We start from the raw sequence: 8752 nt of genomic DNA, 5'->3' as shown, positions 1-8752 counted from the left end.
ATCAAAACAGGATAATAAAAAATATAATAATGAAATGTCTAATCCACTTCAATATAAAAATAATCTACTATTCACTTTTGGCAATATATGATTCCACTGCGTTGATATGGTGTAATGAAAGTAGTAACTGTAATGAATGTTTCATTCTAGTGCATATAATGCCACTTCATTCTAGTGTATAGCATGTTCTCAAGTTTTAGTGATGCATGTTTTCAATACATGTTTTATAGATATATAAAATATTTTTGGAAGAAATCACATTGAATATTTTGGTGGAAACATTTAGAACAAACAGACAGAGATTTAGGTAGTAAGTTACATAGGAACACAGACCATCCTAACTGCTAGAAGAAAACAACTATATTTGACTAGGGGAGGAAAAGAGAAATATTTTATATTGTTTAAGTAATCTTATATATATATATATAGTTACTTAATAATATTTATTTATTATTTATTTAAACCCCTATATTTGACTAGGGAAATATTTTTTATTAGTTAATTTTTTTATTATTATTACATAATAGTATTTATTTATCTATTTATTTATTCATTTTTTTTAGTTATTTTTTTGTATGTCCATCAGATTTGGAAAGAGGTATAAATAACAAGGATAATAACAAATTTTTAATTTGGAGTAAGGTAGGAATAAAATAATTCAAAAAATGAATAATAATAATAGTAAATAAATGAGGGTATTCCTCTCTATATAGCATAATTTCCAAGATATGAATGCTCCATGTCAACGTTGTTAATAAATAACGCTCCATATACATATCAACAATATTAATGGTAGATTGAAAGTTGTCAGACATGAGCATGTCATTTTATATTTTATATGTAACACTCTGATCTCAGCTATAGGTAGCGTAACAATATATTATGAAGCATCATGAAGCAACATAACCACACATTGTATGAAGCATTGCATATATATAAATTGTATATAACAACATCCCCCACCCAATCCACGATGAATTCGGTGGTGTTATCAAAGAAAGTTTTGTATGTTAACGATGCCATGATTGATAATAACGCTGCAATAATAATAATACATTAACGTTGCAGTAACGCTGCACCTGGTGATAACTTCCATCATAATACTTGTAACTCTACTGTAATAATGCCTCAATCCTCTTTGTTTCATCTCAATGATACCAATTACCAATTAAAATGAATGATTCCAATACTTTACTTAGCGCTTCATAATTGCAAGAGCGCCCTCTACAATATTATTGGTCACATGCAAAACTCTAGTGCAATAGCCTCCATAGTGAAATAATGACTTCAATTTGCAAATACAACTCCATGCTCCAAGCCTTTGAAATGAGTACTCCACACTACAGATCTTCGAAAACATGATTCCATACTGCAGAATAAATGATGTCCATGGATTTAAATGCTCCAGGTCGAGGTCAGACAATAAATGATGTTCATAACACAAATTTGAATGCTCCAAATTGAATGTTCCATTATAACACTTCAAACGATAGACTGTCAGACTGATACCGCAGGAGATATGAAATGTTCCTCAACAAATGTAGCTTTACCACTGACATCGACAATATTTCTGAAAATTTTCATCTTCCTGGTAGAATCGTTGTAAAGCTCTTCGAGTGTGAAAGGTAATTTATTTTCAACAGTCCGGACCTTCTCATGTCGGGACTGAGAGCTGTCATTATAGGAGGACCTGAAAACACTTTCTGTTGGCCCAAACCCACAGAACATGCCATCCGAAAATCGTGATGATCTGGATGTACCCTCGCCTAACCTGAAACCCGTACCCTTTGAAAAGGGGTGGTTGGAACCAAAAAACTCTGCAAATATGTTCTCTGCATTCCTTGGATTAAAATTGAATGGTCCTGATCCTTTTGAAAATGTTGAAGGACCTCCCGCACCTGGCGGCGGAACCTGCCCTTTCAAACCCTCTTCACCATGCTGATCATAAATTGCACGTTTTTGTTGATCACTCAACACATCATAAGCTTCTGATATTTGTTTGAATTTTTCTTTGGATTCCTTCTTGTTGTTGGGGTTTTGTCAGGGTGCCATTTCATGGCCAATTTTCTATAAGCCTTCTTCAAATCATCGTCGCTGGCATTCTTCCCCACATTCAGAATGTTATAATAATCGACACTCATGATGACACCCCTTCGATCTTAACAAAATTTAGCACGAGAAAGCACGGCTCCTAATATTTAAACCCTTGACCTTTCATTCAAAAGCTAGGAAGTCCAAACCTTCACCTATGTAACAACAAAAATCCTACAACCTCTAATATGCGAGCAATCTACGCTCTACAATCTGGAGGAGGTTGCGAGAGAGAATGTCACCACCAGGGGCAGTGGGAAAAGAAGCTAGGTTGCTCGTAACCTAATGTTTTCAGTTTTGAATGTCTTGGATGTTGAAAATGGTGGTGAGGAAGTGCCCATGTATCCACTGTAATAATGATTGTTTGTTTTTCTGCATTTCTATATTTATTAGTAGCTACATGTTGAATGTTCTAGTGTTAGTACGCGTTAAAAGTATTCTTCCTTATCTTGAAGTAGTCTGCCACTATTTCCAAAATTTCTGTTGCATGGAGTGCACAGTCCTTTTGGGTACACTTTCACTATTGTGTCCCTTTGAATACACTATCATCCTTGGCCATGACATGCACATGGTATCTAAGAGAAATCCCTATTGCTCCCATTTTTAGCACAGTTACTAGGTAGAAGATGGGTGCATTATGGAGAATTGATAGCAGATATAATTCGATTCATGATCAAATTCCGATTTCCATTCCTTATTTGAATTATAAATTGTATTCACTACTAAATATTAATATCTCTATTTTGCATTAAATCTATTACACTCATTTTTTTTGACATATTGTGTAGGTATTGCATGTTTGGCTAAATTTCCATAGGGTGAAAGCTTGATACGTAATTTATCTTCTTAAATTTCTTATCGCTATCAAGACATTTTTGGTGATGATTTCTTATGACCTTTGAAATAGAAGAGAATCTGCAAACAAAAATTTCTCTTTCATGCCAATTTCCCAACCAATGTTACTATAAAATGCATAGTGCAGTAAGTTTGTCCTCATGATGTTGCCAGTCTCCCCTTGGGCTGATTAGGCTCCTCTAATATTGACTGAATGACTGCCTTGCTTCTTAGAATAGCTCCTCATGAGACCAAGCTAGGTCACTACTTGCTATTTATTCCTCCTCTTCCATATATTCTTTAGTTTCCTTCTTGTGTCAACCTTTTCTTTTGTCTCATTGTTTGGATTTCCGGTAGTGTCCATCTTTTTTCTAGAGTTGTTTAAGGTATAGTGAAGCTTGCATTATTTTGATTTCTGTCCAGAATTTCTACATAGATAGCACCTTATATGGTTGAGAAAAGGAACAAATGATGTGTGTTTTCTTGATTCATTTATATTTTTGTTTACATACTCTTTATGTCCAAATTCATAAATTCACGACAGATATAACAATAACCATAGAAAGAGAATAACCATAGAAATAGTTTATGCACCTGGTTGTTGGTGTTCTCCTTTGTTTGCTTGTTGGATAGTACCTTCTTGTTTGTTGCATGATTTGCTAAAAAGTTTTGATCTTCTTGTTCTTATAGTCTGTTGCTATGTGTCCATGTTTATGGAAGGAAAAGCATGTGAAGTTTTTCCCAGGAGCAAAGAATCTCCTTTGAGAGCTTCTGAACTTGTTCATCTTATTTATTGTCTTTTGATATTGTTGATTATTTTTGTTTTCTTTACAAAACATGTTGGTGTTAGACTCTTCTTCTGTAGGTCCTTTTAGGGCTGCTTCATTATGATATTTAATGGTTTTCTTTGTTGAGTTCTTCATGGAGGCAAGGTCCTCTTCGAGCTTCTTACACAACCTATTCTTTTATTCTAACTTACTTCTAGTTTAATCAACCTCAACTTCTAATCTTTTGCACTATGGGTCTCCCTCCTTGAATTCACTGCTCATCACCTCCTCTAGTCTCCTTGCTTCTTTAATTTGAGTCTTGAGGATGCAAATTTCCTCCTTATACTCATGCTCTTTCTGGTCACATATTTGATGCCTCCTTATACTTATGCTCTTTCTTGTCACATATTTGCATCAGTTTCTTCATATCTTTGTTTTCATTCTTCAATATTTCTATACTAGCCAATGATAAGTCAAGCCTAGCTTGATTTTCATCTGATTTTTCTTCATTAGAGTGAGGCACATTCACACAGGTAGAGGTTTCAATTTCCTTTTGACATGGTTTTTTCTCCTTCCTCTTTCTCTTTCCTTTCCCTACATTGTTTTTGTTAGCCTCATCATGCATGATCTGCAATCTATTTCTTTTGCAGAAGTTATATCTATTATTGTATCAAGATCCTTATTATGAAGATTGTTATACATGACACATTTTTACTTAGTTGCAGTAACCATCACATACAAGCATACATACACTAGGTCCTTAAGCTATCAGTTAAGTTTTAACCTTATCTCTCCATTCATTGAAAGTTTGATGTACTAAGCACAAGCACAATTTGATGGTCCATGATTCAACTAGATCCACCTTCAAGTTGTTAGGCTTTTACATAAGGAATTGGCTCTAATAAAAATTGATGAAAACTTGACTAAACTTGGGGGGGTGAATCATTTTAGCATACTCATGGACATTAACCTTCTTCTCTTTAAACTCATTAATTAAAACATTACATGAGAAACTTAACAAATAATGACTATCACATTGAATATGTGAAAAAAAAAGTAATAAGCAAACCAAAACAGCACATGAACATATAATAATTGAACATATTAACATTAGATATATGTTGAAACCCACAAATGGATAAAACCACAACTTTATTATTGTTGTGATGCAAAGGCAAGCTCCTACTACTTATTACATCTAATTTCCTATAGGTTCCAACCTAGAGGAGGTTGATACTCAAAGCTGCAACTCCAAGGAAGCTCCAACTCCCATATTTTTTCTGTAGGCTACAACCCACAAGAGGATCCTACCTCAATAAGCTCCAACCTGATGTTTATCAAGCCACTAATTGAAAGGAGACTACCATCTCCTAATGCAAACAAGAATTAATAATGTGTTGGTTTACCTAGTCATAATTTATGCATGTCTCCATCTTCATTTCTTCATCTTCTTCCCTTCAAATCTTCTTCACATGAGATTCATAAGTGTTAGGTAACTAATGCATAATAGCTCAATCAACTCCCTCACATTCTCTCATTCTCTAACCTCTCAATGCCTTACAAAATCACATATTTTATAAAGACACTTTGATGGTTGTTTGTATCCCACATAGGAATATAATCAAGTGAATAGGCTTGACTCTTTACCTTCCACTCATTCATTTCCAAACTCTTCATATCTTGAATATTAGAGAACTAAAATAAATAATTCATGTAATATTAGTTTCATCCACAAGTAATGATTAAATCCATCAACCTAATGCCAACATAAAATAAAAATATTTATCATTGATGCATCACAACAATATTTGTAACATCTTTGCTTTTTCCTTGGAGTCTTTCCTTTGCATCACAACAATTCAACTCAATAAACAATTTCACATCACAAAAAATTATTCAATATAGCAATCTCTGCAACATTATCAAAACATTTCAATGTATCACAACTCCTCCACGTTTCTTCTACTATGTTCCCTTCTTTTGCTTCTTGTTGCTCCTTGTATTGTTGTTTCTCCTTGCATTGTTGTTGCTCCTTGCCTTGCTGCTTCTTGTTGCTCCTTTTGTTGCTCCTTGCTTCTTTTTACATTCCTTTAATGCTCCTTTGCCATCAATGACAATATTTCCATCACCATTTCAATTCTAACTCCCTTATCAAGTGTGGATATGGAAAGTATGTTTTCATTCCCTTAAATTCCTGCATCAAGAACATTGTTAATAAATTGGGTATTGTGCATTACCTATATTTTAACCCAGACTGTTAGTCTACAAACTCTTTGTATTAAGTATAATATTTATCCTTGTTTGCTCAATCCTTTCTTCCATGTAGCATGCCCAGGTTAGTTAAGAATTCCTTTAGAAATTGTATTCATTCTATTCAATCCTACATTCATGTATCAATTCACATCTTTACACAAATCTTCATGCAACTACATAGTCATATTTCAGTAAACATTTCCTTTCTAACTTTCTATTCCTTTTCAATTACAATGATACTAGGAATATTAATATGTTCAAATAAAAATAATTTTTGACAAAAAAGTTAAGAATCTACCATATTCCACACAACCTTGAACTAATTCTTCACTGGTCCCCCTAAGAAGATCCCCAAATTCCAAGAAAAACAACATCAAAATATGATTCAATTATTTTTCTTTATAGCCCCCTGAACCTGTGGTAGTGTCTTGCTAGATTTACTTGGTTCTACTAGTCTTCATCTCCCACAAATAATGAACTTTTTTACATGTTCCAGTGTATGGCATTTATCTCCAGCCATACATACATTGTGGCCTGTCAATATTTCTTGTCTTCTCTTTCTCTCCTATAAGCACAAACATATATATATTCCATCACAAGGCACAACTAACTCCAACTATTTTCCCTAACAATTACGACTTACCTCTTGTGTTAGCATTTTACTTTTTATTTTCAGAGGATTAATGAGTTAATTTAATTTCCATAATTCATTTTTGCCAGAAATGAAATATTTATATTATAGTGATCATCACATATGATTACTTTTTCTCTAACCAAAATTTAAAATAAACAAGTCATATTACAGTTCCTTCAGGGGTATTATAGGGGCAATTTGTTTTATTTGTTTCTTTTATAAGTTTTATCTACATTATTTTCTTTTTCCTCTTCAATTATTATTATAGATTTCATATTTACAACTTTCCTAGATGGCAAATTAATTTCTTGTAACTTTATAGAATTGTATGTTATGTTTAAAAGAAAAACCTATAATTTTATAGTACTTTCCTGTAATTGCACGAAAAATTCCTTTATTCCCATAGGATTGTCTTGTAATTGCACAAAAAAAATCTTGTAATTTTAGAGGAACAATAAGATATGTAGGAAATGGTTTAGATTCTAAATTATAAACATGTTTTTTCATTTCGTTATTTGGATTTTCAATTGGCTACGAATAGATTTGAGTAGGTCATGGGGGTGGTTTCTTAGATGGAAGTTGCAATTCGTGAGTTTGAGTTAATTATTGTTGTTGGGGAGGATGTGGTTGTTGAGGAAGGGGTGGATGTGGTTTTTGGATTTGTGGGTATTGCTAATATGGTTGTTGTTGATATGGAAGTTAAGGTTTTTGATAGGGCTATATTTTCAAAAAGAAAAATCGTAATTTTATTAATTAAAACAAAATTACATGTTGCAGATGTTGAGGCGCATTCCATCAGCAGTAGTTTGATGATGATCAAAGTTATGAAAAACAAGAAAATAATGTACAAGTGGGGAAAAGTCAAGATCTTGGCCCTTTTTTCTTCTCAACCTTTCGCCACTCCCCCTGAGTCGGTAATGAAGATACAAGTGCTAGCGAAATGTGAGCCACAGGTTGGGGGTTGTCTTTATCAGAATCTGAACTCTCTCATATGTGTTGTCATTTGCATCAGTGGCTTCTGGTTCTTTATTCATCTGATTGTTCTCGTTGGGAATGACATGTTCCACATCCTCTTCCTCCTCATCGTCGGGGAGTGGTGGAGGAAATTGTCATCCCTTGGCTTGTTTCCCTGTTTTCTTCTTCCTCCTAATGTTTTTTTTTGGCTATTGGACAAGTGTTTTGTAGATGTCCTATTTTTGAGCAGGTTCTACATCTGAATGTTGTATTTTCATAATCTAAAACCTGTGTCCAACACCTCTGTCTATGCTTCAGTTTAATTTGATCTCGCAAGCCTCTGATGAGGTCTACTTCCACACAAATTTGTGCAAAAGTGTAGATTCTTTCCTCCAGTCTTTAGGTGTCCATTTTGATGTGACACCCAATAGTATTACCGATTCCTATAAGGACTTGTTGATTCCAGAGGTGTATTGGAAGATTGTGCAAGCGTACCCAAACTAGCATCCTAGAAACAACCATTGTATTTTCATCAAATTCTGGAAACCATGGTGCGATGAAGAGTCTTGTGGACCCCAGAACCAAGGTCCTTCCTGTATTATAATATCTCTAGCCTTTGTTGTAGGGAAATTCACTATGAAGAACCCCTTGGAACAGAGATGTATTTCACATTGTGTAGTCCAATTTGTGAAAATCCAATGAAATAGTTCAACAAGATTGGGCCAAAAACAGTTGAATCTACAAATTAAAGCTTGTTTTTCAAATATAGTATAGTGCTCATCTGTTTCTAGTATATCTATGTTTAATTCTCGGGTATAATTCAGCTGCTCCACAATATATGGCCTTGGTTCCATTCTTGCTAGTTTTGGTGTTGTTGTGGCTGCAATTTTCCCTTGGAGAATTTTTTTGAAAGATATACCTCTAGTTTTTTTCCCCTGATGTGTTTTTGCGTTTTTTGCTGTGCAATTAACACTTCCTTCTCCCCTATAAGAATTTTTTTTGTTATTTGCCACACCACCTCTTAGTCTCGGATTGAGAATTATGGTTGACAAAGATGCGATTTTGTAATCCTTAAGATGCTTGGAGTCGTGGATTGCTTTACCCCCATGTATCAAATTTTGTAAACTAGTGGGATATCCCACTTGTTGTGAGATAATATTCTTCAGATGCTTCACATAATCGATTCCATATACCCAGAGCAAATGCGTTTTTCTGACAG

At 34.0% G+C, this 8752-nt stretch overlaps 1 pseudogene; it reads right to left on the bottom strand.

Annotated features, from left to right (window-relative positions):
• Positions 1 to 1497: 1497 nt before the first annotated feature.
• LOC149152538 (uncharacterized) lies at positions 1498 to 2141 on the bottom strand (annotated as a pseudogene).
• Positions 2142 to 8752: the final 6611 nt, after the last annotated feature.

Source organism: Pinus tabuliformis, chromosome 9, assembly GCF_031772625.1.
Source record: "Pinus tabuliformis cultivar Carrire ecotype Pingquan chromosome 9, CPIR1, whole genome shotgun sequence".
Classification (NCBI taxonomy): domain Eukaryota; kingdom Viridiplantae; phylum Streptophyta; class Pinopsida; order Pinales; family Pinaceae; genus Pinus; species Pinus tabuliformis.
Note: the sequence above shows the minus strand (reverse complement) of the source record. Positions and strands in the feature narration are given on the sequence as shown.